The following is a 23,554-nucleotide window of genomic DNA, read 5'->3' as shown; positions in this document are numbered from 1 at the left end:
GGGACTGTCCTACAATTACTATCTCCCTGCAGTTATCTCAGCAATGTATGGCAGGCAGCAATAACAAGGAGTGGACTGCTGCACAAATTAAATCAAGTGTGGACAAACAAACAAGAAAGCTGTGCAGAAAGGAAGGAACAACAGGATTTGTGCTTTGAAAAAAGCAGTTGCTTTGCACAGCGGTGTACAAACAGCAATGCAGCTATCAGGGAGCCTTCTAGGGCAGCCCAATGAGCTACAGCGCTGAGGAAAAAAAAATGTAGCTTCCACTGTCCCTGCAAACAAAAGGTGGTGTTGGATAGTGGAAATCGCTACAGCACAAGCGGTTTTGGGGTTAATGTACCCTGCCTAACGCTATCCCTGCTTCTGACGAAGCGGCAGCAACCTCTCCCTATGCTCAGATCAGCAGCAGTAAGATGGCGGTCGGCGGGAACGCCCCTTTATAGCCCCTGTGACGCCGCAGACAGCAAGCCAATCACTGCAATGCCCTTCTCTAAGATGGTGGGGACTGAGACCTATGTCATCACGCTGCCCACACTCTGCGTCCACCTTCATTGGCTGAGAAATGGCGCTTTTCGCGTCATTGAAACGCGACTTTGGCGCGAAAGTCGCGTACCGCATGGCCGACCCCACACAGGGATCGAGTCGGGTTTGATGAAACCCGACTTTGCCAAAAGTCGGCGACTTATGAAAATGAATGATCCGTTTCGCTCAACCCTACTCCTCACACAACTGCCTCCAAGATTTATGCCAAATATCCCCCATCTTCTGGAATTCCACGCCTCAGCACGTCCGATTATCCACCACCCTCGGATCCTTCAGACAGAACCTGAAAACCCATCTCTCCAGGAAAGCCTACAGCCAACAATAACTGAGCCGCCGCCTCACCACTGCCAGAGCCGCCGCCTCCCCACCGCCAGAGCTGCTGCACTCCCGACCTTCTGTCTCTTCCCCATTATCCCATAGAATATAAGACCGCAAGAACAGGGTCCTCTCCCCTCTGTAGCAGTCTGTCATTGTAAATTTGTTTACTGTAAACGATATTTATAACTTTGTATGTAATCCCTTCTCATGTACAGCACCATGGAATTAATGGTGCTATACGAGAAAATAAATAATAATAATGTCCGTCTAACATTTGTGACCGCACTCCTATCTTTCAGAAAGCCCACCTGAGCTGATGACACTAGAGCTAGGAGTATCCCTGCCAACCTGTTTGCCATAAATTTGGAAATTATTTTAATATACTGGCTTATCAGAGAGATAGGTCTATAGGAAGCTGAATCCTCCGCGCTTTTCCCATCTTTTGGTGTCAAGCTTTTATGAGCCACATTGGTTCCCCCAACAAGTCTTCACCTTGTAAGTATCTCATTATACCATTTAGTTAGAATAGGAGCTATTTGCTGGGTCATGACTTTAAAGAAATCACCTGTGAACCCATCAGGACAGTGAGCTTTTCCTTCTGGTAGACCACCAATAGTGCTCTTCACCTCTTCCTCCGTAACAGGGACATTTAGCAAAGTCAAATATGTTTCTGTGGAATTAGGCATTGTAGTTTACTCAAAAAATCTCTGCTTCTGTCATCCCCCTGTGACTCATCTTGGTATAAGTTTCCATAAAAATCCCCCAGGATTGAGCTTATCTCTTTGGGATTATCCACTACTAGACCCTCTTTATTCTTAAGTTTTATTATATTTTTTTCCCTTTCTTCCTTTTGCCAAATTTGCTAGTAGCCTGCCCACTGTTAGGGCTAGTGGAACGCACCGAGTAAATATAGAGGTTTTATTATAATAGATGCGTTCGCAGCCCGGGGTCCACCGTGCAGAAGAACCTGCTGCTAGTAAACGGCGGAACTATATGGCGGTATGAGCTAACTCTGTTACTTCACAGAGTAGCCGTGAACTCAAAGCACTGCGCCCTGTTTGACTTCACAGTGGCACAAGCTAACTACCCAACTGGGAGCAGTTAGTGGTCATGCATGCACACAAAATCTCGCCGGAGGTGCCAGCATTCTAGGGGCTTATTTTAGCCAGGTCCCTGAACACAAACTCACATGACCACACTGGCGCAAAGCACATAACATAGAACGATACTAGCGCATGGCCGTGCGGCCATGCAAGCCTTAAATAGTTGCAGCACGTACAAGACCTGCCTAGAAGGACCAATGAGAGGGCAGCATGGTGGCGCAGTGGATAGCACAGCAGCCTTGCAGCGCTGGAGTCCTGGGCTCAAGCCCCAATAAGGACAACATGTGCAAAGAGTTTGTATGTTCTCTCCGTGTTTGCGTGGGTTTCCTCCGGGTACTCCGGTTTCCTCCCACATTCCAAAGACATACTGATAGGGAATTTAGATTGTGAGCCCCAATGGGGACAGCAACGATAATGTGTGCAACCTGTAAAGCGCTGCGGAATATGTTAGCGCTATATAAAAATAAAGATTATTATTTATTATTATTGCCACGGAGCGTGAGCACCTACAGGACCTTCCTGAAGGACCAATGACTTTAGCTGCAGTATCTGATCATGTGATCCTCGATCTCCACTGAGAGATCTTACTCTGGGCATGCTCAGAACGAGAAAAGCAGGACTTAGTCCCAGAAGCGTCTGCTCGCCGCTGCCCAGCACTGACTTCAATGGCAGAAGCAGGAAAAGCAGCAGTAACTCTTTGTACAGAGTCAGACTGAGCGAGATGCTGGGACTGACGTCTCCACTGAGCAGGCTCCACTGTGGTAGGAGGAGAATGGGAGACCGCAGCGGAGATGGCCCGAGATTCCTCCTGTGCAGAGGCGGGAACTTGACCCCTAACACCCACTTTATCCCCAAACCTCCTCAACTCAATGTCCATTTGTGTCTTCCTAAACATTCCTCTCTTCTCTGCTCATCCTTTAACAATTTTTTGGGCCTCCTTCCAGTTTTCTCCGGCCTTTTCAGTTTTTTTTGTCATCCGAAGACTACACATTTTTCTCTGTTTATTGCAAAACTCTTCTTATTTGAAGGTCTTTTTTTAATGTATGCAAATAAGCTATTAATTTCTCTCTCAAAACTATCTTTCCTGCCTCACAATAAGTTTGTGTCTTTAAATTATCTGAAGAAATGTGAAATTATTATTCTTCCCACCATTGTTACAATATCACTTTAACCCCTTTCTGCCATCAGACGTATTATTCCGTCCATGTGACCTGGGACCTAATTCTCATGGATAGAATAGTACGTCCCATGCAAGCAGCTGCGCTCATATGGGAGCTCGGCTGATCGTGGCCGGGTGTCAGATGATTATCAGAGGTGACACCCAGTACTAAGTGCCAGGAGCGGTCACAGACCACTCCCGGCACTTTAACCCCTGGAACACTGCGATCAAACATGACCACAGCATTCCGGAGCTGGCAGAGGGGCTGACAGATCCTCTGCCTTTGGATCGGAGATCCCACGGCATGATGTGGGGTCCCGATTGCTGCCATGGAGACCCGATGTCGTCATGATGACATCCGGGTCTCTACTGCTGAGAGACTTCCGGTCATGTGCAGTGATGACCAGGAAGTCTCTCAGGTCAGTGTGCAACTCCGTGCAGCACTGAAAGCTTCTATAGCATGCAGCTCTGCATGTTATAGAAGAGATCAGCCTGCACAAAATGAGTGTCTCATAGTGAGACACAGTGTAAGGCTGCCGTCACACTAGCAGTATTTGGTCAGTATTTTACATCAGTATTTGTAAGCCAAAACCAGGAGTGGATGATAAATGCAGAACTTGTGCATATGTTTCTATTATACTTTTCCTCTATTTGTTCCATTCCTGGTTTTGGCTTATAAATACTGATGTAAAATGCTGACCAAATACTGCTAGTGTGACGGCAGCCTAAAACTAAGAATTAACCCCTTCATGACCCAGCCTATTTTGACCTTAATGACCTGGCCACTTTTTGAAATTCTGACCAGTGTCCATTTATAAGGTAATAACTCAAGAACGCTTCAATGGATCATAGCGATTCTGAGATTTTTTTTTGTGACATATTGAGCTTCATGTTAGTGGTAAATTTAGGTCAATAATGTTTGCGTTTATTAGTGAAAAAAACATAAATTTAGCAAAAATTTTGAAAATTTTGCAATTTTCAAATTATGAATTTTTATTCTGTTAAACCAGAGAGCTATGTGACACAAAATAGTTAATAAATAACATTTCCCACATGTCTACTTTACATCATCACAAATTTGGAAACATTTTTTTTTTTTTGCTAGGAAGTTATACGGGTTAAAATTTGACCAGCAATTTCTCATTTTTACAACAAAATTTACAAAACCATTTTTTTTAGGGACCACCTCACGTTTGAAGTCAGTTTGAGGGGTCTATATGGCTGAAAATACCCAAAAGTGACACCATTTTAAAAACTGCACCCCTCAAGGAGCTCAAAACCACATTCATTAAGTTTATTAACCATTCAGGTGTTTCACAGCAGCAGAAGAAACATGGAAGGAAAAAATGAACATTTAACTTTTTAAACACAAAAATGAACTTTTAGCAACAATTTTTTTATTTTCCCAAGGATAAAAGGAGAAACTGGACCCCAAAAGTTGTTGTACAATTTGTCCTGAGTATGCTGATACCCCAAATGTGAGGGTGAATCACTGTTTGGGCGCACAACAGGGCTAGGAAGGGAAGGCGCACCACTTGACTTTTTGAATGAAAAATTGGCTCCAATCTTTAGTGGACACCATTTTGCCTTTGTGTGCCTAAAGATTGGAGCTCCCCCACAAGTGACCCCATTTTGGAAACTAGACCCCCCAACGAACTTATCTAGATGCATAGTGAGCACTTTAAACCCCCAGGTGCTTCACAAATTGATCCGTAAAAGTGAAAAAAGTACTTTTTTTCCAGAAAAAAATTCTTTTAGCCTCAATTTCTTCATTTTTTTCATGGGCTACAGGATAAAATGGATCTTAAAATGTTTTGGGCAATTTCTCCTGAGTACACCGATACCTCACATGTGGGGGTAAACCATTGTCTGGGCACACGGCAAGGTTTGGAAGGGAAAGAGCGCCATTTGACTTTTTGAATGAAAAATTAGCTCCAATCGTTAGCGGTCACCATGTTGCGTTTGGAGAGCCCCTGTGTGTATAAACATTTGAACTCCCCCACAAGTGGCACCATTTTGGAAACTAGACCCTCCAAGGAACTTATCTAGATGTGTGATGAGCACTTTGAACCCCCAAGTGCTTCACAGAAGTTTATAACGCAGAGCCATGAAAATAAAAAATCTTTTTTTTCCTCAAAAATGATTTTTTTAGCCCGTAATTTTATATTTTCACAAGGGTAACAGAAGAAACTGAACCCCAATAGTTGTTGTCCAGTTTGTCCTGAGTATGCTGATACCCCATATGTGGGGGTAAACTACTGTTTGGGCACACGTTGGGGCTCGGAAACGAAGTAGTGACGTTTTGAAATGCAGACTTTGATGGAATGGTCTGCAAGCGTCACGTTGCGTTTGCAGAGCCCCTGATGTACCTAAGCAGTAGAAACCCACCACAAGTGACCCCATTTTGGAAACTAGACCCCCCAAGGAACTTATCTAGATGTGTGGTAAGCACTTTGAACCCCCAAGTGCTTCACAGAATTTTATAACGCAGAGCCGTGAAAATAAAAAATCATTTTTTTCCCCACAAAAATAATTTTTTAGCCCCCAATTTTTAATTTTTCCAAGAGTAACAGGAGAAATTAGACGCCCAAAATTGTTGTACAATTCTTCCTGAGTAAGCTTATGCCCCATATGTTTGGGTAAATCACTGTGTGGACGCAAGTCGGGGCTCGGAAGGGAGGGAGCACCATTTGACTTTTTGAATGCAAGATTGGCTGGAATCATTGGTGGCGCTATGTCGTGATTGGAGACCCCCTGATGTGCCTAAACATTGGAAACCCCTCAATTCTCACTCCAACACTAACCCCGACACACCTCTAATCCCAACTGTAACATAACCGTAATCACAACCCTAACCCCAACACACCTCTAACCACAACCCTAACCCCAACACACCCCTAACCCTAATCCCAACCCAAACCCCAACACACAACCAACCCTAATCCCAACCAAATGCAGCTGGAGGCTGTGGCCGGGTGAAAGGAGGCCTTCCCTGGGTACCTTAATGGATGACCGCCAGCAACCTTCTCCGCCCGGGAGCAGGAAAGAAGATCCAGCGCTCTGGAAGAAAAGATAAGGGGTGCGGCAGAAGGCCCAACAGCTAGGCCCGAATCACCCCTACTGCTGTACACACCCGATCAGAGTTTTTGGTCCCTTGGTGAAATGTCATCGTACGCCAAGGGTACCTCAGCCTCAAGTCTCGTTGCCACCCCTGCGCCAGACGACACCCTGGTGGGCCCCTTATTGACCCTGCCGACTCCAAGGCCCAGAGGGATAGGCCATCTACTACACTGGGACCAGTGGGACGGCAGCCTAGACCAAATGACAGCTCCGTTAGTTCCAGCCAGCGGGCCCTGGGCTAATTATACCAAATCTGTGGTGTTTGAAGAGGGACCCGTAGTGGTGGACAAGATAGTGCTCCAAGGAGAAATCCCCATTATAACCTGGCGGGAGCACTGTAGACATCGGGAAAAGCAGGAGAGGCAGCAGTCCCTGGCCTTGCAGGCATAAGAGGAAGTAGAGAGGTAACTAAATGTTGCTAAGAGTTTATGACTGCTAAAGTTTAAAAGTTCATTTGTTTAAAGAGACACTGAGGCCATGGACAGTGAATGGTCCACAAACTTTCCTGTAAATAGTTGGCACAAAAAACAAACAAAACGCTAAATTAATTTAAATTTTAAAATGCCACCAGGCCATTCAAAGTACCAAGTTTTTACTTTTCACTGTCTCGTTGAGCTGGATATTCTTTTTTTGCTTTTTGCATTCAAAAGTTGACCTACTTATACAGTACAGATCAAAAGTTTGGACACACCTTCTCATTTAAAGATTTTTGCTTCAAGAGGTAGTCACCGGGAAAGGTTTTCTTTTCACAGGTGTGCCCTGTCAGGTTTAAAAATTGGGATTTTTTGCCTTATAAATGGTGTTGGGACCATCAGTTGTGTTGTGCAGAAGTCTGGTGGATACACAGCTGATAGTCCTACTGAATAGACTGTTAGAATTTGTATTATGGCAAGATAAAAGCAGCTAAGTAAAGAAAAACGAGTGGCCATCATTACTTTAAGAAATGAAGGTCAGTCAGTTCGAAAAATTGGGAAAACTTTGAAAGTGTCCCCAAGTGCAGTGGCAAAAACCATCAGGCGCTTCAAAGAAACTGGCTCACATGAGGACCGCACCAGGAAAGGAAGACCAAGAGTCACCTCTGCTTCTGAGGATAAGTTTATCTGAGTCACCGGCCTCAGAAATCACAGGTTAACAGCAGCTCAGATTAGAGACCAGGTCAATGCCACACAGAGTTCTAGCAGCAGACACATCTCTACAACACCTGTTAATAGGAGACTTTGTGCAGCATGCCTCCATGGTAAAATAGCTGCTTGGAAACCACTGCTAAGGACAGGCAACAAGCAGAAGAGACTTGTTTGGGCTAAAGAATACAAGGAATGGACATTAGACCAGTGGAAATCTGTGCTTAGGTCTGATGAGTCCAAATTTGAGATCTTTGGTTCCAACCACGGTGTCTTTGTGCGACTCAGAAAAGGTGAACAGATGGACTCTACATGCCTGGTTCCCACCGTGAAGCATGGAGGAGGAGGTGTGATGGTGTGGGGGGGCTTTGCTGGTGACACTGTTGGGGATTTATTCAAAATTGAATGCATACTGAACCAGCATGGCTACCACAGCATCTTGCAGCGGCATGCTATTCCATCCGGTTTGCGTTTAGTTGAACCATCATTTATTTTTCAACTGGACAGTGACCCCAAACACACCTCCGGGCTGTGTAAGGGCTATTTGACAAAGAAGGAGAGTGATGGGGTGCTATGCCAGATGAACTGGCCTCCACAGTCACCAGACCTGAACCCAATCGAGATGGTTTGGGGTGAGCTGGACCGCAGAGTGAAGGCAAAAAGACCAACAAGTGCTTAGCATCTCTGGGAACTCCTTAAAGATTGTTGGAAGACCATTCCCGGTGACTACCTCTTGAAGCTCATCAAGAGAATACCAAGAGTGTGCAAACCAGTCATCAAAGATAAAGGTGGCTACTTTGAAGAACCTAGACTATAAGACATAATTTCAGTTGTTTCACACTTTTTTGTTAAGTACATAATTCCACGTGTTAATTCATAGTTTTGATGCCTTCAGTGTGAATTTACAATTTTCATAGTCATGAAAATACAGAAAAATCTTTAAATGATAAGGTGTGTCCAAACTTTTGGTCTGTACTGTATATCTGCATGTTCATGTTTGTGCATACAATTGGACCTTACCCTTTTTTTGTTCATCATTTCTATTGCTGTGCGGTTGGTTACTGGTTTACCCATTTCCAAGAAGGCCACATATGGACTTCCGCTCATGCGCAGTTCTGATCTCCGTCTCCTTCACTTTCAGTCCGTTCCCTTGTGCCGGATTGCATGGGCCCATGCTTTCCGGGGCTGGTTAATGTGCCGTACTTAGTGCAAGGCAGCGGTGGATTGGCTCAATTTTACTGATGGTGGCTATAAATAGCATGTTTTGATGGGTCATGGCACGCCCCCTGAAGAAAGAACACTCGTCGGGGTGGGTTGGAGCTGACAAGTCCCCGTACTCTACTACCGGTATGTGAGATATCTGGGCCACTGTTTGCAGACATTGGTATGCACAATGATTTATGTTTATACTTTCACCGTGTTCTCAATTCAACATCTATAATATAACGCTGGGAGCGTCACTCTGTCCGAAGCCTCTATAGACTGCGCAAGCGCCGGCGCAGTCTGGGCCTCACAGAGCGACGCTCCCGGGAGATCGCGGTGTGCGTTCACACTGAACACACACCGCGATCTCCACCGCAGAAGCAGGGACCGCCAGGAGGGTGAGTATCTGCCTATATTCACCTGTCCCCGTTCCATCGCTGAGCGGCGCCATCTTCCCGGTCTTCGGTCTGTGGCCTTCAGTTCAGAGGGCGCGATGACGCGCTCAATGCGCGCCGGCGCCGCCCTCTGACTGAACAGTCACAGCCAGGAGACCGGGAAGATGGCGGCGCTCAGCGATGGAACGCCGGACAGGTGAGTATAGTAAGTGCTGGGGGGCCTGAGCTGGCGGCGATACCGGCACCTGACCCCTACAGCGCGCCGGTGTCCCCGCCTGCTCAGGCCCCCCAGCACTCGGCGCCGAGCGGGTCAGAGGCAGTATGGGGACGCAGGATGGAGCAGCACATAAGGATGGGGACGCAGGATGGAGCAGCACATAAGGATGGGGACGCAGGATGGAGCAGCACATAACAGTATGGGGACGCAGGATGGAGCAGCACATAAGGATGAGGACGCAGGATGGAGCAGGACATAAGGATGGGGACGCAGGATGGAGCAGCACATAAGGATGGGGACGCAGGATGCAGCAGCACATAAGGATGGGGACGCAGGATGGAGCAGCACATAAAAATGGGGACACAGGATGGAGCAGCACATAAGGATGGGGACGCAGGATGCAGCAGCACATAAGGATGGGGACGCAGGATGGAGCAGCACATAAGGATGGGGACGCAGGATGGAGCAGCACATAAGGATGGGGACGCAGGATGGAGCAGCACATAAGGATGGGGACGCAGGATGGAGCAGCACATGAGGATGGGGACGCAGGATGCAGCAGCACATAAGGATGGGGACGCAGGATGGAGCAGCACATAAAAATGGGGACACAGGATGGAGCAGCACATAAGGATGGGGACGCAGGATGCAGCAGCACATAAGGATGGGGACGCAGGATGGAGCAGCACATAAGGATGGGGACGCAGGATGGAGCAGCACATAAAAATGGGGACACAGGATGTAGCAGCACATAAGGATGGGGACGCAGGATGCAGCAGCACATAAGGATGGGGACGCAGGATGGAGCAGCACATAAGGATGGGGACGCAGGATGCAGCAGCACATAAGGATGGGGACGCAGGATGGAGCAGCACATAAAAATGGGGACACAGGATGGAGCAGCACATAAGGATGGGGACGCAGGATGCAGCAGCACATAAGGATGGGGACGCAGGATGGAGCAGCACATAACAGTATGGGGACACAGGATGGAGCAGCACATAAGGATGGGGACGCAGGATGCAGCAGCACATAAGGATGGGGACGCAGGATGGAGCAGCACATAAGGATGGGGACGCAGGATGCAGCAGCACATAAGGATGGGGACGCAGGATGCAGCAGCACATAAGGATGGGGACGCAGGATGGAGCAGCACATAAGGATGGGGACGCAGGATGCAGCAGCACATAAGGATGGGGACGCAGGATGGAGCAGCACATAAGGATGGGGACGCAGGATGCAGCAGCACATAAGGATGGGGACGCAGGATGCAGCAGCACATAAGGATGGGGAAGCAGGATGGAGCAGCACATAACAGTATGGGGACGCAGGATGGAGCAGGACATAAGGATGGGGACGCAGGATGGAGCAGCACATAAGGATGGGGACGCAGGATGGAGCAGCACATAAGGATGGGGACGCAGGATGGAGCAGCACATAACAGTATGGGGACGCAGGATGGAGCAGCACATAAGGATGGGGACGCAGGATGGAGCAGCACATAAGGATGGGGACGCAGGATGGAGCAGCACATAAGGATGGGGACGCAGGATGGAGCAGCACATAAGGATGGGGATGCAGGATGCAGCAGCACATAAGGATGGGGACGCAGGATGCAGCAGCACATAAGGATGGGGAAGCAGGATGCAGCAGCACATAAGGATGGGGACGCAGGATGCAGCAGCGCATGACAGGATGGGGACGCAGGATGCAGCAGCACATAAGGATGGGGACGCAGGATGCAGCAGCGCATGACAGGATGGGGACGCATGATGGAGCAGCGCATGACAGGATGGGGACGCAGGATGGAGCAGCACATGACAGGATGGGGACGCAGGATGGGAGCAGCGCATCACAGGATGGGAGCAGCGCATCACAGGATGGGGATGCAGGATGGGAGCAGCGCATGACAGGATGGGGACGCAGGATGGGAGCAGCGCATGACAGGAAAGGGAACGCAGGATGGAGCAGCGCATGACAGGATGGGGACGCAGGATGGAGCAGCACATGACAGGATGGGGACGCAGGATGGAGCAGCGCATAACAGGATGGGGACGCAGGATGGAGCAGCACATACCATGATGGAGACAATATACCAATATAAATGCTCGCCACCCGGGCGTAGAACGGGTTCAATAGCTAGTTTAATATATTGCTACTAGTATGGAACATGAGTGACTTGATTATTAGTGCCTGTGTCCGGTGTCTGGCTATTCAGTGGTTGTTATGGGGATTTGTGCTTAACTCCATGCGCTCCATGTAATTTGCTGGCAATTTTAACCCGCTATTGTCCAAATTTCTGTAGTTTGTATTTTTATACCTAATAAAGTTATTTAATATTACTTTTTGGACTTTATTGCACCATTTTTTCTGTGGTTGTTCGCTTTCTAGCATTGGTGTGTCCCACACTATTCCATTTGCAGGCTTATTTAGTTTGGAAAAACGAAGACTAAGGGTGTTGTGAATTCTGCTCTTGGGTTCCCTCCAGTGGTTGTAGGTGGGAATGCAGTTGTCTCTGAGTCACAGTCCTGGCCAGGTGTATCTGCTAATTGCTGTTCTGACTGGGATATTTAAGTGTGCAGGATTCATTAGCCCTTGTCAGTTGTCAATGTTTCTTTGGAAGTATTGGATCTGTGCCTGGCCTCTCCTGCTTATCTGCTAGTTCAGCAAAGATAAGTGTCTGTTTCTTTTTCTGAAGCACACTTGCTGTGTGCTTATTTTCAGTGCTGATCTTTTGTTTCTATTTGTCCAGCTTAGACTGTGTCAGTTGTTTTTCTCAGTCTGGTTGGATTCTCTGGAGTTGCAGTTATACTCTCCACATCTTTAGTTAGGTGGTGGAGTTTTGTATTTTCTGCTGTGGATATTTTTGGAGTATTTTTATGCTGACCGCTTAGTATCCTGTCCTGTCCTTTTCTATTTAGCTAGAAGTGGCCTCCTTTGCTAAGCCTGTTTTCTGCCTGCGTGTGTCTTTTCCTCTCCAACTCACAGTCATTATTTGTGGGGGGCTGCCTATCCTTTGGGGGTCTACTCTGAGGCAAGATAGTTTTCCTATTTCCATCTTTAGGGGTATTTAGTCCTCCGGCTGTGTCGAGGTGTCTAGGTTTTGTTAGGCACACCCCACGGCTACTTCTAGTTGCGGTGATAAGATCAGGGTTTGCGGTCAGTATAGTTGCCACCTACTCCAGTGAAGGTTTTCATGCTGCTCCAAGGCCACCTGATCATAACATAAGGGGTGATCTTATTTTAATGTACAGTATAAATATATGAGGGGACAGTACAAAGACCTTTCTGATGAACTTTTTAATCATAGACCTTAGACAGGGACAAGGGGGCATCCTCTCCGTCTAGAGGAAAGAAGGTTTAAGCATAATAACAGGCGCGGATTCTTTACTGTTAGAGCAATGAGACTATGGAACTCTCTGCCGTATGATGTTGTAATGAGTGATTCAATACTTAAATTTAAGAGGGGACTGGATGCCTTTCTGGAAAAGTATAATGTTATAGGGTATATACACTAGATTCCTTGATAGGGCGTTGATCCAGGGAACTAGTCTGATTGCCGTATGTGGAGTCGGGAAGGAATTTTTTCCCCAATGTGGAGCTTACTATTTGCCACATGGGTTTTTTTTTTTTGCCTTCCTCTGGATCAACATGTTAGGCTACGTTCACATTGGCGTTCCGCCAATGTGCGTCGCTGTTGCGCCGGCGACGCGCCCCTATGTTTAACATAGGGGACGCGTGCGTTTTTAGGGTGGCGTTTTTCGACACTTGCGTCGTTTCCGACGCTAGCGTCGGACGCAAGAAAATGCAACAAGTTGCATTTTCTGTGCGTCCGATTTTGGTCAAAATTTTTCGGCGCAACGCTAGTGTGAACGTAGCCTTAGGGCATGTTAGGTTAGGCTATGGGTTGAACTAGATGGACTTAAAGTCTTCCTTCAACCTTAATAACTATGTTATGTTACCCGTATTATTCATTTAGTCTAGGTCATTATGACTGGATGGTGTGCCTACTATTGCCTGTATTCCTTTCCTTTCTCTTTTTCGTATACCTCATACACACGCGGCTCCGCTCCGTACACCTCATACACTCACGGCTCCGTACACTCGTGGCTCTGCTATATCCACACTGTAAACCCCTCCTGACCCCAAACATCCAACACCATAACAACCAGCACAGCAGAATCCTGCATACACTGAGGCCCCTGATCATGTGACCCCTGACTCCTCCCCTCCTGTGACCTCATCACAGGTCCTGTGCACACAGAACTGCCATATATGTGGTGTCCTGTGGCTCTGCGGGTGGAGGTCGGTGCTGGAGGCTCCATTATTCTCTATGTGGAGTGCGGCTCTGCGGGTGGAGGTCGGTGCTGGAGGCTCCATTATTCTCTATGTGGAGTGCGGCTCTGCGGGTGGAGGTCGGTGCTGGAGGCTCCATGATTCTCTATGTGGAGTGCGGCTCTGCGGGTGGAGGTCGGTGCTGGAGGCTCCATTATTCTCTATGTGGAGTGCGGCTCTGTGGGTGGAGGTCGGTGCTGGAGGCTCCATTATTCTCTGTGTGGAGTGCGGCTCTGCGGGTGGAGGTAGGTGCTGGAGGCCCCATTATTCTCTGTGTGGAGTGCGGCTCTGCGGGTGGAGGTCGGTGCTGGAGGCTCCATTATTCTCTATGTGGAGTGCAGCTCTGCGGGTGGAGGTCGGTGCTGGAGGCTCCATTATTCTCTGTGCAGTGCGGCTCTGCGGGTGGAGGTTGGTGCTGGAGGCTCCATTATCCTCTATGTGGAGTGCGGCTCTGCGGGTGGAGGTCGGTGCTGGAGGCCCCATTATTCTCTATGTGGAGTGCGGCTCTGCGGGTGGAGGTCGGTGCTGGAGGCTCCATTATTCTCTATGTGGAGTGCGGCTCTGCGGGTGGAGGTCGGTGCTGGAGGCCCCATTATTCTCTATGTGGAGTGCGGCTCTGCGGGTGGAGGTCGGTGCTGGAGGCCCCATTATTCTCTATGTGGAGTGCGGCTCTGCGGGTGGAGGTCGGTGCTGGAGGCCCCATTATTCTCTATGTGGAGTGCGGCTCTGCGGGTGGAGGTCGGTGCTGGAGGCTCCATTATTCTCTGTGTGGAGTGCGGCTCTGCGGGTGGAGGTCGGTGCTGGAGGCCCCATTATTCTCTATGTGGAGTGCGGCTCTGCGGGTGGAGGTCGGTGCTGGAGGCTCCATTATTCTCTATGTGGAGTGCAGCTCTGCGGGTGGAGGTCGGTGCTGGAGGCTCCATTATTCTCTGTGCAGTGCGGCTCTGCGGGTGGAGGTTGGTGCTGGAGGCTCCATTATCCTCTATGTGGAGTGCGGCTCTGCGGGTGGAGGTCGGTGCTGGAGGCCCCATTATTCTCTATGTGGAGTGCGGCTCTGCGGGTGGAGGTCGGTGCTAGAGGCTCCATTATTCTCTATGTGGAGTGTGGTTCTGCGGGTGGAGGTCGGTGCTGGAGGCTCCATTATTCTCTATGTGGAGTGCGGCTCTGCGGGTGGAGGTCGGTGCTGGAGGCTCCATTATTCTCTATGTGGAGTGCGGCTCTGCGGGTGGAGGTAGGTGCTGGAGGCTCCATTATTCTCTATGTGGAGTGCGGCTCTGCGGGTGGAGGTCGGTGCTGGAGGCTCCATTATTCTCTATGTGGAGTGCGGCTCTGCGGGTGGAGGTCGGTGCTGGAGGCTCCATTATTCTCTGTGGAGTGCGGCTCTGCGGGTGGAGGTCGGTGCTGGAGGCTCCATTATTCTCTGTGCAGTGCGGCTCTGCGGGTGGAGGTTGGTGCTGGAGGCTCCATTATCCTCTATGTGGAGTGCGGCTCTGCGGGTGGAGGTCGGTGCTGGAGGCCCCATTATTCTCTATGTGGAGTGCGGCTCTGCGGGTGGAGGTCGGTGCTAGAGGCTCCATTATTCTCTATGTGGAGTGTTGTTCTGCGGGTGGAGGTCGGTGCTGGAGGCTCCATTATTCTCTATGTGGAGTGCGGCTCTGCGGGTGGAGGTCGGTGCTGGAGGCTCCATTATTCTCTATGTGGAGTGTGGCTCTGCGGGTGGAGGTCGGTGCTGGAGGCTCCATTATTCTCTATGTGGAGTGCGGCTCTGCGGGTGGAGGTCGGTGCTGGAGGCTCCATTATTCTCTATGTGGAGGTCGGTGCTGGAGGCTCCATTATTCTCTATGTGGTGTGCGGGTGGAGGTCGGTGCTGGAGGCTCCATTATTCTCTATGTGGTGTGCGGGTGGAGGTCGGTGCTGGAGGCTCCATTATTCTCTATGTGGAGTGCGGCTCTGCGGGTGGAGGTCGGTGCTGAAGGCTTCATTATTCTCTGTGCAGTGCGGCTCTGCGGGTGGAGGTCGGTGCTGGAGGCTCCATTATTCTCTATGTGGAGTGCGGCTCTGCGGGTGGAGGTCGGTACTGGAGGCTCCATTATTCTCTATGTGGAGTGCTGCTCTGCGGGTGGAGGTCGGTGCTGGAGGCTCCATTATTCTCTATGTGGAGTGTTGCTCTGCGGGTGGAGGTCGGTGCTGGAGGCTCCATTATTCTCTATGTGGAGTGCGGCTCTGCGGGTGGAGGTCGGTGCTGGAGGCCCCATTATTCTCTATGTGGAGGTCGGTGCTGGAGGCTCCATTATTCTCTATGTGGAGTGCGGCTCTGCGGGTGGAGGTCGGTGCTGGAGGCCCCATTATTCTCTATGTGGAGTGCGGCTCTGTGGGTGGAGGTCGGTGCTGGAGGCTCCATTATTCTCTATGTGGAGTGCAGCTCTGCGGGTGGAGGTCGGTGCTGGAGGCTCCATTATTCTCTATGTGGAATGCGGCTCTGCGGGTGGAGGTCGGTGCTGGAGGATCCATTATTCTCTATGTGGAGTGTGGCTCTGCGGGTGGAGGTCGGTGCTGGAGGCCCCATTATTCTCTATGTGGAGGTCGGTGCTGGAGGCTCCATTATTCTCTATGTGGAGGTCGGTGCTGGAGGCTCCATTATTCTCTATGTGGTGTGCGGGTGGAGGTCGGTGCTGGAGGCTCCATTATTCTCTATGTGGAGGTCGGTGCTGGAGGCTCCATTATTCTCTATGTGGTGTGCGGGTGGAGGTCGGTGCTGGAGGCTCCATTATTCTCTATGTGGAGTGCGGCTCTGCGGGTGGAGGTCGGTGCTGGAGGCTCCATTATTCTCTATGTGGAGTGCGGCTCTGCGGGTGGAGGTCGGTGCTGGAGGCTCCATGATTCTCTATGTGGAGTGCGGCTCTGCGGGTGGAGGTCGGTGCTGGAGGCTCCATTATTCTCTATGTGGAGTGCGGCTCTGTGGGTGGAGGTCGGTGCTGGAGGCTCCATTATTCTCTGTGTGGAGTGCGGCTCTGCGGGTGGAGGTCGGTGCTGGAGGCCCCATTATTCTCTATGTGGAGTGCGGCTCTGCGGGTGGAGGTCGGTGCTGGAGGCTCCATTATTCTCTATGTGGAGTGCAGCTCTGCGGGTGGAGGTCGGTGCTGGAGGCTCCATTATTCTCTGTGCAGTGCGGCTCTGCGGGTGGAGGTTGGTGCTGGAGGCTCCATTATCCTCTATGTGGAGTGCGGCTCTGCGGGTGGAGGTCGGTGCTGGAGGCCCCATTATTCTCTATGTGGAGTGCGGCTCTGCGGGTGGAGGTCGGTGCTGGAGGCTCCATTATTCTCTATGTGGAGTGCGGCTCTGCGGGTGGAGGTCGGTGCTGGAGGCCCCATTATTCTCTATGTGGAGTGCGGCTCTGCGGGTGGAGGTCGGTGCTGGAGGCCCCATTATTCTCTATGTGGAGTGCGGCTCTGCGGGTGGAGGTCGGTGCTGGAGGCCCCATTATTCTCTATGTGGAGTGCGGCTCTGCGGGTGGAGGTCGGTGCTGGAGGCTCCATTATTCTCTGTGTGGAGTGCGGCTCTGCGGGTGGAGGTCGGTGCTGGAGGCCCCATTATTCTCTATGTGGAGTGCGGCTCTGCGGGTGGAGGTCGGTGCTGGAGGCTCCATTATTCTCTATGTGGAGTGCAGCTCTGCGGGTGGAGGTCGGTGCTGGAGGCTCCATTATTCTCTGTGCAGTGCGGCTCTGCGGGTGGAGGTTGGTGCTGGAGGCTCCATTATCCTCTATGTGGAGTGCGGCTCTGCGGGTGGAGGTCGGTGCTGGAGGCCCCATTATTCTCTATGTGGAGTGCGGCTCTGCGGGTGGAGGTCGGTGCTAGAGGCTCCATTATTCTCTATGTGGAGTGTGGTTCTGCGGGTGGAGGTCGGTGCTGGAGGCTCCATTATTCTCTATGTGGAGTGCGGCTCTGCGGGTGGAGGTCGGTGCTGGAGGCTCCATTATTCTCTATGTGGAGTGCGGCTCTGCGGGTGGAGGTAGGTGCTGGAGGCTCCATTATTCTCTATGTGGAGTGCGGCTCTGCGGGTGGAGGTCGGTGCTGGAGGCTCCATTATTCTCTATGTGGAGTGCGGCTCTGCGGGTGGAGGTCGGTGCTGGAGGCTCCATTATTCTCTATGTGGAGTGCGGCTCTGCGGGTGGAGGTCGGTGCTGGAGGCTCCATTATTCTCTGTGCAGTGCGGCTCTGCGGGTGGAGGTTGGTGCTGGAGGCTCCATTATCCTCTATGTGGAGTGCGGCTCTGCGGGTGGAGGTCGGTGCTGGAGGCCCCATTATTCTCTATGTGGAGTGCGGCTCTGCGGGTGGAGGTCGGTGCTAGAGGCTCCATTATTCTCTATGTGGAGTGTTGTTCTGCGGGTGGAGGTCGGTGCTGGAGGCTCCATTATTCTCTATGTGGAGTGCGGCTCTGCGGGTGGAGGTCGGTGCTGGAGGCTCCATTATTCTCTATGTGGAGTGTGGCTCTGCGGGTGGAGGTCGGTGCTGGAGGCTCCATTATTCTCTATGTGGAGTGCGGCTCTGCGGGTGGAGGTCGGTGCTGGAGGCTCCATTATTCTCTATGTGGAGGTCGGTGCTGGAGGCTCCATTATTCTCTATGTGGTGTGCGGGTGGAGGTCGGTGCTGGAGGCTCCATTATTCTCTATGTGGTGTGCGGGTGGAGGTCGGTGCTGGAGGCTCCATTATTCTCTATGTGGAGTGCGGCTCTGCGGGTGGAGGTCGGTGCTGAAGGCTTCATTATTCTCTGTGCAGTGCGGCTCTGCGGGTGGAGGTCGGTGCTGGAGGCTCCATTATTCTCTATGTGGAGTGCGGCTCTGCGGGTGGAGGTCGGTACTGGAGGCTCCATTATTCTCTATGTGGAGTGCTGCTCTGCGGGTGGAGGTCGGTGCTGGAGGCTCCATTATTCTCTATGTGGAGTGTTGCTCTGCGGGTGGAGGTCGGTGCTGGAGGCTCCATTATTCTCTATGTGGAGTGCGGCTCTGCGGGTGGAGGTCGGTGCTGGAGGCCCCATTATTCTCTATGTGGAGGTCGGTGCTGGAGGCTCCATTATTCTCTATGTGGAGTGCGGCTCTGCGGGTGGAGGTCGGTGCTGGAGGCCCCATTATTCTCTATGTGGAGTGCGGCTCTGTGGGTGGAGGTCGGTGCTGGAGGCTCCATTATTCTCTATGTGGAGTGCAGCTCTGCGGGTGGAGGTCGGTGCTGGAGGCTCCATTATTCTCTATGTGGAATGCGGCTCTGCGGGTGGAGGTCTGTGCTGGAGGCTCCATTCTCTATGTGGAGTGCGGCTCTGCGGGTGGAGGTCGGTGCTGGAGGCTCCATTTTTCTCTATGTGGAGTGCGGCTCTGCGGGTGGAGGTCGGTGCCGGAGGCTCCATTATTCTCTATGTGGAGTGCGGCTCTGCGGGTGGAGGTCGGTGCTGGAGGATCCATTATTCTCTATGTGGAGTGCTGCTCTGCGGGTGGAGGTCGGTGCTGGAGGCTCCATTATTCTCTATGTGGAGTGCGGCTCTGCGGGTGGAGGTCGGTGCTGGAGGCTCCATTATTCTCTATGTGGAGTGCGGCTCTGCGGGTGGAGGTCGGTGCTGGAGGCTCCATTATTCTCTATGTGGAGTGCGGCTCTGCGGGTGGAGGTCGGTGCTGGAGGCCCCATTATGCTCTATGTCGTGTGCGGGTGGAGGTCGGTGCTGGAGGCTCCATTATTCTCTATGTGGAGGTCGGTGCTGGAGGCTCTATTATTCTCTATGTGGTGTGCGGGTGGAGGTCGGTGCTGGAGGCTCCATTATTCTCTATGTGGAGTGCGGCTCTGCGGGTGGAGGTCGGTGCTGAAGGCTTCATTATTCTCTGTGCAGTGCGGCTCTGCGGGTGGAGGTCGGTGCTGGAGGCTCCATTATTCTCTATGTGGAGTGCGGCTCTGCGGGTGGAGGTCGGTGCTGGAGGCTCCATTATTCTCTATGTGGAGTGCGGCTCTGCGGGTGGAGGTCGGTGCTGGAGGCCCCATTATTCTCTATGTGGAGGTCGGTGCTGGAGGCTCCATTATTCTCTATGTGGAGTGCGGCTCTGCGGGTGGAGGTCGGTGCTGGAGGCCCCATTATTCTCTATGTGGAGTGCGGCTCTGCGGGTGGAGGTCGGTGCTGGAGGCTCCATTATTCTCTATGTGGAGTGCGGCTCTGTGGGTGGAGGTCGGTGCTGGAGGCTCCATTATTCTCTATGTGGAGTGCAGCTCTGCGGGTGGAGGTCGGTGCTGGAGGCTCCATTATTCTCTATGTGGAATGCGGCTCTGCGGGTGGAGGTCGGTGCTGGAGGATCCATTATTCTCTATGTGGAGTGTGGCTCTGCGGGTGGAGGTCGGTGCTGGAGGCCCCATTATTCTCTATGTGGAGTGCGGCTCTGCGGGTGGAGGTCGGTGCTGGAGATTCCATTATTCTCTATGTGGAGTGCGGCTCTGCGGGTGGAGGTCGGTGCTGGAGGCTCCATTCTCTATGTGGAGTGCGGCTCTGCGGGTGGAGGTCGGTGCTGGAGGCTCCATTTTTCTCTATGTGGAGTGCGGCTCTGCGGGTGGAGGTCGGTGCCGGAGGCTCCATTATTCTCTATGTGGAGTGCGGCTCTGCGGGTGGAGGTCGGTGCCGGAGGCTCCATTATTCTCTATGTGGAGTGCGGCTCTGCGGGTGGAGGTCGGTGCTGGAGGATCCATTATTCTCTATGTGGAGTGCTGCTCTGCGGGTGGAGGTCGGTGCTGGAGGCTCCATTATTCTCTATGTGGAGTGCGGCTCTGCGGGTGGAGGTCGGTGCTGGAGGCTCCATTATTCTCTATGTGGAGTGCGGCTCTGGGGGTGGAGGTCGGTGCTGGAGGCTCCATTATTCTCTATGTGGAGTGCGGCTCTGCGGGTGGAGGTCGGTGCTGGAGGCTCCATTATTCTCTATGTGGAGTGCGGCTCTGCGGGTGGAGGTCGGTGCTGGAGGCCCCATTATGCTCTATGTCGTGTGCGGGTGGAGGTCGGTGCTGGAGGCTCCATTATTCTCTGTGGAGGTCGGTGCTGGAGGCTCCATTATTCTCTATGTGGTGTGCGGGTGGAGGTCGGTGCTGGAGGCTCCATTATTCTCTATGTGGAGTGCGGCTCTGCGGGTGGAGGTCGGTGCTGAAGGCTTCATTATTCTCTGTGCAGTGCGGCTCTGCGGGTGGAGGTCGGTGCTGGAGGCTCCATTATACTCTATGTGGAGTGCGGCTCTGCGGGTGGAGGTCGGTGCTGGAGGCTCCATTATTCTCTATCTGGAGTGCGGCTCTGCGGGTGGAGGTCGGTGCTGGAGGCTCCATTATTCTCTATGTGGAGTGCGGCTCTGCAGGTGGAGGTAGGTGCTGGAGGCCCCATTATTCTCTATGTGGAGTGCGGCTCTGCGGGTGGAGGTAGGTGCTGGAGGCCCCATTATTCTCTATGTGGAGTGCGGCTCTGCGGGTGGAGGTCGGTGCTGGAGGCTCCATTATTCTCTATGTGGAGTGCGGCTCTGCGGGTGGAGGTCGGTGCTGGAGGCTCCATTATTCTCTATGTGGAGTGCGGCTCTGCGGGTGGAGGTCGGTGCTGGAGGCTCCATTATTCTCTATGTGGTGTGCGGGTGGAGGTCGGTGCTGGAGGCCCCATTATTCTCTATGTGGTGTGCGGGTGGAGGTCGGTGCTGGAGGCTCCATTATTCTCTATGTGGAGTGCGGCTCTGCGGGTGGAGGTCGGTGCTGAAGGCTTCATTATTCTCTGTGCAGTGCGGCTCTGCGGGTGGAGGTCGGTGCTGGAGGCTCCATTATTCTCTATGTGGAGTGCGGCTCTGCGGGTGGAGGTCGGTGCTGGAGGCTCCATTATTCTCTATGTGGAGTGCGGCTCTGCGGGTGGAGGTCGGTGCTGGAAGCTCCATTATTCTCTATGTGGAGTGTGGCTCTGCGGGTGGAGGTCGGTGCTGGAGGCTCCATTATTCTCTATGTGGAGTGTGGCTCTGCGGGTGGAGGTCAGTGCTGGAGGCCCCATTATTCTCTATGTGGAGTGCTGCTCTGCGGGTGGAGGTCGGTGCTGGAGGCTCCATTATTCTCTATGTGGAGTGTTGCTCTGCGGGTGGAGGTCGGTGCTGGAGGCTCCATTATTCTCTATGTGGAGTGCGGCTCTGCGGGTGGAGGTCGGTGCTGGAGGCCCCATTATTCTCTATGTGGAGGTCGGTGCTGGAGGCTCCATTATTCTCTATGTGGAGTGCGGCTCTGCGGGTGGAGGTCGGTGCTGGAGGCCCCATTATTCTCTATGTGGAGGTCGGTGCTGGAGGCTCCATTATTCTCTATGTGGAGTGCAGCTCTGCGGGTGGAGGTCGGTGCTGGAGGCTCCATCATTCTCTATGTGGAATGCGGCTCTGCGGGTGGAGGTCGGTGCTGGAGGATCCATTATTCTCTATGTGGAGTGTGGCTCTGCGGGTGGAGGTCGGTGCTGGAGGCCCCATTATTCTCTATGTGGAGTGCGGCTCTGCGGGTGGAGGTCGGTGCTGGAGGCTCCATTATTCTCTATGTGGAGTGCGGCTCTGCGGGTGGAGGTCGGTGCTGGAGATTCCATTATTCTCTATGTGGAGTGCGGCTCTGCGGGTGGAGGTCGGTGCTGGAGGCTCCATTCTCTATGTGGAGTGCGGCTCTGCGGGTGGAGGTCGGTGCTGGAGGCTCCATTTTTCTCTATGTGGAGTGCGGCTCTGCGGGTGGAGGTCGGTGCCGGAGGCTCCATTATTCTCTATGTGGAGTGCGGCTCTGCGGGTGGAGGTCGGTGCTGGAGGATCCATTATTCTCTATGTGGAGTGCTGCTCTGCGGGTGGAGGTCGGTGCTGGAGGCTCCATTATTCTCTATGTGGAGTGCGGCTCTGCGGGTGGAGGTCGGTGCTGGAGGCTCCATTATTCTCTATGTGGAGTGCGGCTCTGGGGGTGGAGGTCGGTGCTGGAGGCTCCATTATTCTCTATGTGGAGTGCGGCTCTGGGGGTGGAGGTCGGTGCTGGAGGCTCTATTATTCTCTATGTGGAGTGCGGCTCTGCGGGTGGAGGTCGGTGCTGGAGGCTCCATTATTCTCTATGTGGAGTGCGGCTCTGCGGGTGGAGGTCGGTGCTGGAGGCCCCATTATGCTCTATGTCGTGTGCGGGTGGAGGTCGGTGCTGGAGGCTCCATTATTCTCTATGTGGAGGTCGGTGCTGGAGGCTCCATTATTCTCTATGTGGAGTGCGGCTCTGCGGGTGGAGGTCGGTGCTGAAGGCTTCATTATTCTCTGTGCAGTGCGGCTCTGCGGGTGGAGGTCGGTGCTGGAGGCTCCATTATTCTCTATGTGGAGTGCGGCTCTGCGGGTGGAGGTCGGTGCTGGAGGCTCCATTATTCTCTATGTGGAGTGCGGCTCTGCGGGTGGAGGTCGGTGCTGAAGGCTTCATTATTCTCTGTGCAGTGCGGCTCTGCGGGTGGAGGTCGGTGCTGGAGGCTTCATTATTCTCTGTGCAGTGCTGCTCTGCGGGTGGAGGTCGGTGCTGGAGGCTCCATTATTCTCTATGTGGAGTGCGGCTCTGCGGGTGGAGGTCGGTGCTGGAGGCCCCATTATTCTCTATGTGGAGGTCGGTGCTGGAGGCTCCATTATTCTCTATGTGGAGTGCGGCTCTGCGGGTGGAGGTCGGTGCTGGAGGCCCCATTATTCTCTATGTGGAGTGCGGCTCTGCGGGTGGAGGTCGGTGCTGGAGGCTCCATTATTCTCTATGTGGAGTGCGGCTCTGTGGGTGGAGGTCGGTGCTGGAGGCTCCATTATTCTCTATGTGGAGTGCAGCTCTGCGGGTGGAGGTCGGTGCTGGAGGCTCCATTATTCTCTATGTGGAATGCGGCTCTGCGGGTGGAGGTCGGTGCTGGAGGATCCATTATTCTCTATGTGGAGTGTGGCTCTGCGGGTGGAGGTCGGTGCTGGAGGCCCCATTATTCTCTATGTGGAGTGCGGCTCTGCGGGTGGAGGTCGGTGCTGGAGGCTCCATTATTCTCT

The 23,554-nt window shown here is 52.4% G+C and overlaps 2 protein-coding genes across 2 annotated transcripts in view; both read left to right on the top strand.

Moving 5' to 3' along the window:
- LOC138663424 (oocyte zinc finger protein XlCOF6-like) overlaps positions 1 to 23,554 on the top strand; it is a 394,108-nt gene that overhangs the window by 35,336 nt on the left and 335,218 nt on the right. The window lies entirely within an intron of this gene.
- Positions 13,428 to 23,554, top strand: part of LOC138663429 (gastrula zinc finger protein XlCGF57.1-like) — a 33,295-nt gene continuing 23,168 nt past the window's right edge. Inside the window, exon 1 of the mRNA XM_069749635.1 lies at positions 13,428 to 13,762. The gene's annotated coding sequence lies outside the window, so the exon portion shown is untranslated. The remainder of the gene's footprint in view (positions 13,763 to 23,554) is intronic.

Source organism: Ranitomeya imitator, chromosome 2 (assembly GCF_032444005.1).
Source record: "Ranitomeya imitator isolate aRanImi1 chromosome 2, aRanImi1.pri, whole genome shotgun sequence".
In the NCBI taxonomy this organism is placed as follows: domain Eukaryota; kingdom Metazoa; phylum Chordata; class Amphibia; order Anura; family Dendrobatidae; genus Ranitomeya; species Ranitomeya imitator.
The sequence above is the reverse complement of the archived record's forward strand: the minus strand, read 5'-3'. Positions and strand labels throughout refer to the sequence as shown.